Genomic DNA, 11,203 nt, shown 5'->3' with positions numbered 1-11,203 from the left:
TGGGTAAATCTTTGTGCATTTATTAAAAGTTGCAATCTGATATTTAAGAATTTTGAAAACCACTTCAAAGTGAAATGAGTATTTTAGTTGATATTTGGGTTATCTTTGATTATTAATATAAAAGAATTAGATAAAAATTATCTAAAATGTTGGTAATTTTTACATAGTTAGAACTAAGTATTTTACTTCTCCTCTGGTTTTGCCCTCAACAGAATTATTTAGTGATTATAAATAAGTGATATCTTTTTTTGTTACCTTAACAACCCCTAAAATTAGCTTCAGGGATTTCCCTATCCATCATTCTATGTAGGCTAGCTGGGGCTCCACTCTCATCTTCAAAGTTTGGAAAAGTGACTTAGGCCAAAACCATTTTGCTTAGAGATGGGCAGATGACCAAAACTAAGCTTTAAGTATGAATCGTATGACCTATATAGGAACACTCAGAAAGAAATTTCCTTCTTATCTGTTGGTTAGAAATTAATGGGCTGCTACCATGTAACCACAAGGGAAGGATCTTTCTGAGGTTGAGGAGTAATGCTGAGGTTGCCCAAGAAAATGTAAGAAACCAGAGCCCGAATATATTATTAGTATTCAGCCAGTAACACAAATCAATAAACTACTTTTTGCTTAAGACAACTTCAGTCAGGGTTTCTATCATTTGCAGTGAAATGAACCCAATTTCACAAATTGTGGGAAATCCTCTTTACACTGAATAATTGCTTTTTACCAAAAATTGTAGTGTTTTAGAAGAAGTTAGATCTGGATGTGATGAAAATTGGCTAATTCTTAAAAATATCCCATTGGAATTACAACTTAAGAATTCTCATTTTATCTTTGTCATTCTTTTCTTAGAAATATTGTTCTTTTCCTCCAATACAGAAGGTGGTTGACATAATATTATCAAGGCTTTACAAATTACGAGAAAGTAGATGGAAGTAAGACACGATGCCTTCAGAAACAAGGATCCTGCTGCATTTTGTGTTTCCATCTTTGATTTATTCCTTTGTGCAAAAGTAGGACATTGAATAGTCACAATCTTTAGGCATCCACAAAGCTACCAGGAAGAGAATAAGAGGCACAAATGAAATTTTAGCCTTATATCTTGACTTATGGATGATGTTAGTCTTGATCAGATCCTTATTTCAGGGATATTCTGTATATAGACTTATTCACTTCTGAAAAAGATAGTTGTAGTCAAAGAATAAAAGTGCCCAGTGATCTCTGTTAAGCTTTGCCCACCCAGTACCCAGATAATTGTAGGCAGGAATTTGTATGCAACCACAGACTTCTGACTCAATGGTGAGGGGAGTTTGGTATCAGAGACTTACTTGAATAGACTGTAATAGTGATCATCCTTGATTTAAGACTTGGTATTCCTCCTGTATTCTCTGAAACTGAAGCTCACTCTCAGCACTCCTTTCTGCATTTTTCCTATCCTGTTAATATTTATCACTATTTATCACATGCCCTGGTTCTAATGTGCAGGGACTGTTGTTCAGGTTAACTTTGATTGAACTTTTGAATATTTCCTCCTTTTCTCCAGTCTTCTCTTTCTTCAGTTAGATTGTGGTATAGTTTGATCAGGCAGTCAGACATTCAAAGGGGTCATCATACCTAATTCCAATTTCAGTAAAAAATTAAGTACGTATATATATGTATTTATATATTTTTTTCTGGCTCTTCTCAGAGCACGAGAATTCTGCCTTGCTTGTTCTCACCTTTCTTCTAGAAAATAAAACCCATCTCAAAGTGTTCCTATCTGCTGGCCTTTTGCTTCAAATACAGACTCCTTTAGCTTCCCTATTACCAAGCTTCACTCACACATGAGGAAACTTGGCTTTTAGTTGGGGCTGCTGACAACTCTGTCCCTGAATTTTTCTTTGAGCATTTTCAGCTGTAACCCTTGGATCCTGTCCTTCCTGACAAATCCTCACTGTCTATGGGACTTCCCACTGGTGGCTGCCTTTCCTTAAGGGTGTGCCCTTGTCAGAGTTCAGCTCTTACTTCCTGACCCTGTGTTGATAATGCATTCTGGTACATCACATCAACTCTTTTCCCTTGGTTTTCATTTCTCTTTGCCTAAATGCCCAAAGGAATAGCAAAGTGTTTTTCAAGCTATGAGATACATTATGACTGGATTTTCATTGTGTTAAATATTGTAAGATATGGGCTTTTAAAAATGTTTCTTAGAAATCACCATTTCAGTGTTGGGAAAGTTTAGAATCAGAGAATATCTCAAATTTTAAAAAAGGTGGATTTTGTTTGTATTCTTTTTTTGGTCTTGCTTTAAAAAATATGTGAACTCATTATACAATAGCTAGTAATTCCAAGTAATTCTCTTTTGTTCTTAATTTAGTTCATTATTGTTATTTGGTATGAACTTCTAAATTTTATTTTTATTAATGGTGAGGAAAATCAAGCCAATAGTAAACATAGGGAAATACAGAGTCCATATGACTCAACCCATATGAACAATACCAACAATTTAACACAATGTGAAATATGATTTTTATTTTTCAAGCTTTGTGTGTTAGCTTGACTTCTGGGAAAATAACACTTTCCTTGGTCTGCTTTGAAAACAGGGAGTTTTCTCTCATCGACTTTCCTGAACTTTGTTAAACATTTGTTGCTGTTTTCTGCTTGTCCTCTCTTTCTCTAATTAAATGGTGATAGAGTTTGACAAGACAGTCAAAAATTCAAAGTGACATATGGAGGCTTTCCACTCTGTTTTCTATCTGGGAGAATTATGAAACAAGAATGAGGGAAAGGGGGAGGAATGGTGAAAAATAGAGAGTTATTGCAGTGATGAAGGGCAGAAGGAAATGTGATGTGAGACAGGAATGAAGCCAAACAGATAAAAGAATTGGGGATATGCATTGGGTCTTTCACTTTATATTTGCAAATGGGGTCCGTGACCGAAACAACATTATTACTGAGGATGGAATTGAAAGAGCATGATGCCTGCCTCCTTCTCTCTCTGCCTTCCTTTGTTTTTTTTTTTTAACCTTTTATTGAAAAAATGACACTTTCCAGTTTCTCTTACCTCCACACTACATATACTATTTTATTACACTTTCAAGCTGTTTAAACTAACTTAAAAGATTGACTTTACAGTTTAAGTAATTAAGTATAGAATTAATGCAGAAAATGTTAAAGTTATGGGTCTTCTGGCAACTTAGAAATAAAATGGCAAATTGATTCCCAGATGCAAGATGATCCTGCATCAAGATCTATAAACCAGAAGAAAAATAGATTTAGCTAAAAAATGAATTCTTCTGCAATAACAATAACTTCTGTTTGGCTGATTTCAACTTCTAAAAAATTAGAAAATGATTCTTGTCTTTTGACACAGCCAGAATTAATGAGAATGAATGGGAACTATTGCAAGATGAGAAAGTGTTATCCATTAATTGTGACAGGAAAACTATACTCATTTGTTTGCTTGGGATCTTACAGTCACTTTTCATGTGAAGAATTAATTGAATGCATTAAACATGTTAATTTAAAATCAAAATGAGAGTTTCTTTGCTCACCCTTGAGTAGGAACATGCTGAGTGACATGAGTAGGAATGGTGCTCCATATGATGTAGTGAATTGGCTTTTTCTCTGAGTGCAGATTGTTTAAGCAATTGGAAAATCTTCATTGCTTACTATGTATATTAAGGCATAGGTTAGGCAAAAGTTCACTAAAGCTGTTGATTCGTCTGCATATGAAATGTCAACTGCTATCCAGGAGAGAGTGGTAAATGTTCCATAGCCTTGTAAATTTGCCTAATAGAGGAGAGAGTGCATTAATTTACCACTAACTTGTTAAACCTCATTGCAATATTTTCACTTTTTATACACTTTACGGGTCGATTGAAATAAAAACTGCAAGAGTTTTATGCAGTCAGAGGAAAAACATAACTAGGTTTTGCCTTTTGAATACTATCATAGAACGTCAGAATGTTTTAGTCTACAAACAGTGAAGGTTATTCATTGAAGACAGATATGAACTTCCAGATGGTAAGTAAAACACTTTCTAATCAATTTTTATTTATACCTACTGTAAAGATGCTGCTTTAGTAAGTGAAGACAACAATACACTCTTTGGTGGCATCTAACATCTTGTGTAATGCTTGTAATAACTGAAAGTTCTGAAGAGAAACAGGATAAGGTTGACAAATTGAAAACAAGCATGTTGCTACCTGCTTGCCATCTCAGAATTTCAATCAAGCTGTGGTTGAAAGTATTAAGAAAGGATTCTTGTGATAACATAGAAATGACTAAGAAAGGTTATATTGGTTAGAGTTTACATAAAGAAGATAATTTAACATAATTCTCATTATAAACATAATTTTCATTAAATCCATGGCTGTGCATGGGCATAGGTTTGAGTTTCCTTACATTCTGTACATTACGTTAAATGTTGTTTTTTAAAAAACTGGGTTCTTTTCCCCCCCCAGAAAATATGTTAAAACAAATAGCCAACCATTGGAAACATCTTTATTTTTTGTATTGGAGAAAAAATGCAAATATTTTATACTGAATTTTTATATGTATTATGAAGCCACATCTTCCCAAATCAGTGAAGAGTTATAGGAAGAAAAAACATAGTTTGACTTTATTCATTCCCAAAGCGTCTCTATATTTCATATCCTATCAAATGGATTTTATGATATTCTTTTTGAATATTTGCAGTCATTATCTGGAAAATGTAAATATTTTGAAATGTGTCATCAAAGGTATATATTATTTTCTATATTTTAAGCTAGCCAATATGAAGAAACATTTTTGAACCCTGCAGGTAGGATTCTTTAAAAAGAGATTAATTCCTTCCAAATAGCATCACCTCTATGTAAACACAAAGTATAATTAAAACTGTAAGAGGGGCGGGGCAGATGCAACCTATAGCAGCCCTGCTCAGACATTGGTCCGCACAGCAGTGGCCCCTCCCTCTTTCCTCTCCTCTGTATAAAAGGAACCTGAATTCAGACTGGGACAAGATGGTCTTTTTCAGATGCTAGTGTGCCATCTTCTCAGTCTGCTAGCTTTCCGATTAAAGTCATTATTCCTTACCCCAAAAACTCATCTCCCGATTTATCGGCCTGTCTTGCTGCGAGCAGAGCGAGCTTGGGCTGGGTAACAAAACTACTTTTTAAGGCTTTGTACACTTGTATGATTTTAGGTGACTGTGTTTCTTTTATGTCTTTGCTGATTGTCTCCCATCCCTACTTGCCCCATTCTGAAGTGCCTTCCATCACTCTCTTAGAGTTTGGTTCTGTGAGTTAAGCACACAAGTTAGTCTTGTCTGTGCAGTTGGCTAAATTACTCAAAAAAAATTTTTTTTTTGCTCCATCTGATGCCTTTAATCATAGACACCTAACATCATACCCAGAGGTCAAACAACCTGAAACTCACCATAGATAGCCACTCTCTTCATTTGCAATCCTCCTCCTTACCCCCAGAATGAGAAATTCTAGTACAAAAATGGGCTTCTGAATTACAGAACTAGTTTTATTTAAATTGCTTGGAAAGAAAATATCACTTCACACCGAAAACTCATTTGTTCTTAAGACCCCGGCTAACATGTGTTGCTCCTTTGAGCAAACTAGAACTCTCCTCTCCCCACACGAACACACATACCTCCCTTTGAGTAGATACAGCTCTGTGGCTGCACAAAATTTTTAGCAGAGCACACACTAGATTTCTGCTGCCATGTGCTCCTCAGCTGGGCACCGTTCTGCAGGGACCCAGCACGTTCAGTCCTATATAAATTGTAATCTCCAGATTAAAAGATGTAGAGATGATTTCTGAAAAGAAATAGGTGATGGATAAATTGGAAACTGGAATAAACGTGCATGTACAAAATACGAAGTATTTAACTTTTACATTATACTGATAGGTTTAATTTTGACTATATTAATAATACATGTTTATTTTAGTAGAGTTCAAACATAAAGAAAAAAGAAAAGAAAAATACCAATTTTCCCAGAGTTAGCTGTTATTAATATAAAGTTTTCATATTGTTTTTATTTTTTCCAACAAAGCTCTCACATATTTATTACTGAGCCAAAGCACTAGTGTAGAAACACTGACACAAAGAGAAAAATCATTTTCCCAATAAAACACATCCAGCTGTTCAGATAGTAGTGATGTTTTCAGAGTGGTATGGTAAGACTTAAGTGACCCTGACACAGAATAAATATGTGTGCCACCTCACATAGGGCTCCTTATAGACCCAGATTGGTTCTTCTCCATTGTCTTCTCTTGGAGTTGTACCTGATTTTATTACCAGTTTTCATTTGAATCCCTTGGGGAATGGGACAATTCTTCTTTCGTTTCTTGGCTAGGAATCTCTTGATCCTGAGAGTCTTATGACAAGACATGACAAGGAACAAATGCAACTGCTCATAGGATGGCAGAGAAGAGCAGAGACAGCTGTTTTTATTTAAAAAGAAAGAATAAACATTACTCAAGTCACTTAACACTTGTGTATATTGTAACAATAATTTCTAATTTTATAATGTTTCAAAATGGATATACCAAAATTTACTAATCCTTAGTTGTTGGAAAAGTGAGTAGTTTTAAGTAAAATATCTTTCTACAACTTGAATTTCTGATGTTATTCATCTGAATAATGAATTATTTGCCTTTTAATGACATAAAAATTTCCATCCAACCTAAAGTAGAGGTCACTGCTAGGGAACAGTCTTTTTCTGTTAACATGCGTTATTAATACTATTGTAATTATAACCACATTGCTACTGGAGAAAATTATTTTATTATGAGTTTCAGTGTCTGATATTAAGGATTAGATTTTATTCTCCATACTGCAGTTTTAATAGCATAATATATCAAGAGTTTATTTACTGTTTTAGGTAGAGCCACAGATTTGTTTATTCATAGACTCTTAAGTAACCAGATTGCACAGCTGAAAATAATTTGCAAATTTGATTCATTTTCTGACTTAATCAGGCTTCAACTTTAAGAACATAAATACTGAAACACAAAACGTTATTTCTATTGTGATTATTCTAACTTGGAAAAGTGTAAGAAAGTAATATTATTGCCTATGGTACTATGCATGTTGCTATTTCTTTGCTTGAAAAGACTCCTTAACTAGAAAAATTGTTTATATCACTGTTTTAATGTTTGAACTTATTACACATGAAAACATGGAACCACTTAATCGAAGAAAAAATTGTCTAATTTCTTTCCTGTGGACTGACAAACACTGGGGGTGCAAGAGATATTTTTCAATCTATTTAGACATAGTTGCTTTTAAGCCAGTGGTTCCCTCTTTTACCACCCACTAAGTGCATCCAAGGTCAGTGGCTATTTTCAGTGAAAATTCTATTAACTGTAACTCATTGGTATCATTACTAATCAGATAGTATCTCCCTAATAGCTAACCAGGATTTCTTATAGTAAACTGGAGTAATTTTCAAGGACATATAAAGTGACTGGTTTTCTTACCTAAACCACAATTTACCTGTGGTACTCTGGACCCAATGAACACATGTGACTGTCTGGCTATGGATGGCTACTGCTAATAATGCAGATGCCCAGGAAGCCAAGACAATTGAATTTGACCATGGGATGTCCAGCCTTCTTTAATGAACCAAACATTTGCCACTGACTTGCAGGCTTCCACGCCAGCACCCATTGAGACACATTCATTCTGCTTCAAAACGGCATCAGTCATAGGAAGGTCAGAAGCACCTCTTCCATGCTTTATGGGACAGCATTTTGTTTCTGCTCCTGGGAAGTAGATACATGTGTGAGCACACGCACAATTGCTTTCTGAGAAAAGTCTTTCCTTTCAGATATTTCCACTGCCCACATCCATGGAGGTTGGGGAAGAGTCCTGCCCACACACCTCGCAACCTGGATGCTACGTTGTGCATAACTCACCCTGTTACACAGCCAACTGAGGCAACACTTCATTTAAAAGAAACAACCTCAAGATGATGCTTCGTCCTTGTCTCAATTCATAGCCCCACGAAGTTTGATAAGTAGGCTACACGACTGGACATTCCTTTTATGCCTCTGCTTCACGTTTCCCAAAATTATGTCCTAATATTTTACCAAAAAACCATTTATGAAAAAGCCGTATGTCTGCATTTCAATTAAACTTGCTGTTGACCATATCATTTATTACTTTGTTCCTAGGGACTGATACCACTCAGAAAAACAAAAGGGGAGGGGTTTAAAAAGTTGTTTTTCACATCGAATTGGTATATTCTCTATTGTTAGATAATGACATTTTCCTCTTTCTGTTGATTGCTAAGATACTCAGGTAAACTTTGTGCTCATTTGTTGGTCTTTTCTTCAGCTACAGTGTATGGCTCACAGTGGAAGCTCAATAAATTTTTGTGATTTTTTTTTTTTATTGCATGCTGACTCAACTAGCTCTTGCAATGAATAAGTTTCCTCCCACATTTTTCTTCCTCTTTTTTCTACAAATCTCTTGATTAAATTAAATATGACAGGAGTACATGGCGACTTCTGGGTGGGATGGAAATGTCCTGTACCCTGATAATAACTATTACATGGGTGTATACAATTGTTAAAATTCACCAAGCTGTATCTCTTTAAGAATAGGTGTTGTTTATAGTATCCAAATTATACCTCAATAAAGATGACTTTGAAAAAGGGTGTACAGAGTCAATATTCATGTGTTGAGTGCAGTTCCTTTTGGCTTGCTAAAATATCAATGCTATCTTTACATGAAAGAAACATATTATTTCAAAATGTAATAAAAAGTATCGTTGAGAAAGCTTGCAATATTTATATTAAAGATAGCCACTGTGTTTAGAAGTGAGAACAAGAAATTGAGTCATATGAAACAGAGGCAAGTCTCAGGTAGAAAATTAACTCAGAGTAGAACCTTGGGAAATGCTTCCTCTTTTGTAAAATTGGACTCAGTAGCTTCTCATTAAGATTGCAGTAAGATTTTGTGTTTCTACAAGAATTCTGCAGTCAATATGTAGTAAATATATATTTATATATGTATTTTTCTATTGTATTAACAAAAGGCTAAATGGACAGTTTATGTAATCTTTTACAAGTCCACGTATATTAAAATGCAATATCCATGATTCCATATAACACAGGAAATGGAATATTTTGGCGGTCATACTATGCATACCAATTCTCCAGGTGTGTTATCAAAAACCTGTAAGAAGCATTATTTGGGGCCCTCTGCTAGGGCCTGGACCCAGGATTCTGGATGTGAGGTCACAGAATTTGGTATTGTATCCTTGAAATTTGCTAAAAAAGTAGAGCTTAAGAGTCTTCACCCCCCCACAATGTGATAGATATGTTAATTAACTTGATTGTGGTAAATATTACACAGCATATACATATATTAAATCCTCACATTCTACACTTTAAATACGTACATTTTTTTGTCAGTTATACCTCAGTAAAGCTGAGAAAAAAGAATTCAGGATCGGAGCTATAACAGTTCTGGGTCATGTCTCCCAGCGGACCCTCAGACCAAGATAAGAAGAGCAAGGTGATGCAATATGGGTCATGCAATATGACCCAACCACATATGGGTCACCTATCAGCAGAAGGAGGCTGAAGTGATAAATGGGCAAACAGAACGCATCTCACAATCAAATTAGACACTTTTAATGATTAGGAACAAAAGCTATAGATAAATCAAGCCAGTTACAAATGATAACCTAAAATGATAATAGACGTAGCGACAAAAGAACAAATCATTGAAACAAGAAAATGAGCCAACTGAAGGCAATCTATTCACTTTGAGTCTGAATAAGAGAGGCAGAGAGAAAAGTTCAGTGTCATAAAATACAAGTAACATCTAAACGTTAAAGCAGAGGCCACAACATCAGATGTTATAGAGACCTGGGAGGATGAGGAATAAGAAAGAACACACATAGGTATGAAAACACACATTTCCCACCCCCCCCGACATATGCCCTTCTCCCACCAATAGTCTCATACTTTGCGTGTCTGAAAGAAATGATCCAAAATATTATTAAAAGAGAAGTCAGATGTAAAGGTATTTGTGGGTGAAGAAGCAGAGGCAGGGATTGTAGACTATGCATTTGAGAAATGGGATGGTATAATATTAGCTACAGAAGGTATCAGACTTGAGGGAATATTTTTAGGGTGTGCAGATGTGAGCAGTTTTGTGATCTGATTGAAGGAAACAGACAGGAAGATCGAGGATGAGAAATGTGTGTAAAGGTGTCTTTTGGGAGAGTAAGAAAATAAATGGATATTTAAGAAAGAATGGAGGATAAAGGTTAATTTATTCATTATTATGTGGCAGCCCCATAGGACATTGTCAACAGGGCACTAATAGGGGTTGGGTATTGGCTCAGGAAAGTGTGGATCGTGTTTGTTAAGGAGTAGAATGGAGTCACATATAGAATTGAATTTTGGAAGAAAGGATGGAGGGAGGGATATATGTTTGTATGTACATATTTGCCTTAGTATGTTTGGAAACTATGAATAATAGAGGCAGGGGGCTGGGGGATAGATGAGGACACGCTAAGTACATGGCTTGGTGAGTAGGCTGAGTTATGTAACTCAGATTAGGATTATCGGTCTTTAACAAGTCCCAAGTTCTAGTGGGACAGTTGGTGTGATGTTGTAAGGCTGAGTCGATTTGCTCAGTGGTAGAGCAGGCAGGGTCATAGAATGGCTGCTGGAAAATCTGCATTAATATCAAAAGCCAACACTTCCTGAGCACTTTCTGAGTGGAGGGCACTCTTCTAAGCGAGCTGCATAGTTCAACTTATTTATTATTTATATGAGATAGGAGCTATTAATATCTCCATTTTTTTTTTCAGAGGCACAGAGAATTTAAGTAACCAGGCCAAGATTTCACAGCTTGTAAATGGAGAAGCCAGGCGTAGGACCCAAGCTTCTGACTCTAGAGATCACGCTTTCAACCACAACATTATTCCGCCTCCCACATTAGTGAACTCAATGAGTTGCTAAATGAGAGTCCTACTTTCTCTTAGGCTGCTCTTCAAGGGAAGTATCAGGCCTACAAAGGAGGTCTGGATAAACTTGCCCTTCTCATCATCCAGAGCAGGCTCTATGCTTTCTGCTGGGTAGAGACTCACGTTCCTTTCTGCCTCCGAGTGCCCATGTTCTCATTTTCTGCCTCATGTTAGCCTGGGCCGGGTACTGGGTATTGGCTCAGGAAAGTGTGAACCGTGTTTGTTAATGAGTAGGA

At 35.9% G+C, this 11,203-nt stretch overlaps 1 pseudogene across 1 annotated transcript; it reads right to left on the bottom strand.

Moving 5' to 3' along the window:
• Positions 1–1,102: 1,102 nt before the first annotated feature.
• On the bottom strand, positions 1,103–9,507 carry LOC309660124 (large ribosomal subunit protein eL39 pseudogene; annotated as a pseudogene). Its single transcript has one exon. The product of its transcript is annotated as a large ribosomal subunit protein eL39 pseudogene (transcript).
• Between the last annotated feature and the right edge of the window lie 1,696 nt (positions 9,508–11,203).

This window comes from Balaenoptera physalus, assembly GCF_965194825.1.
Source record: "Balaenoptera physalus genome assembly, chromosome: 4".
NCBI lineage: Eukaryota > Metazoa > Chordata > Mammalia > Artiodactyla > Balaenopteridae > Balaenoptera > Balaenoptera physalus.
Note: the sequence above shows the minus strand (reverse complement) of the source record. Positions and strands in the feature narration are given on the sequence as shown.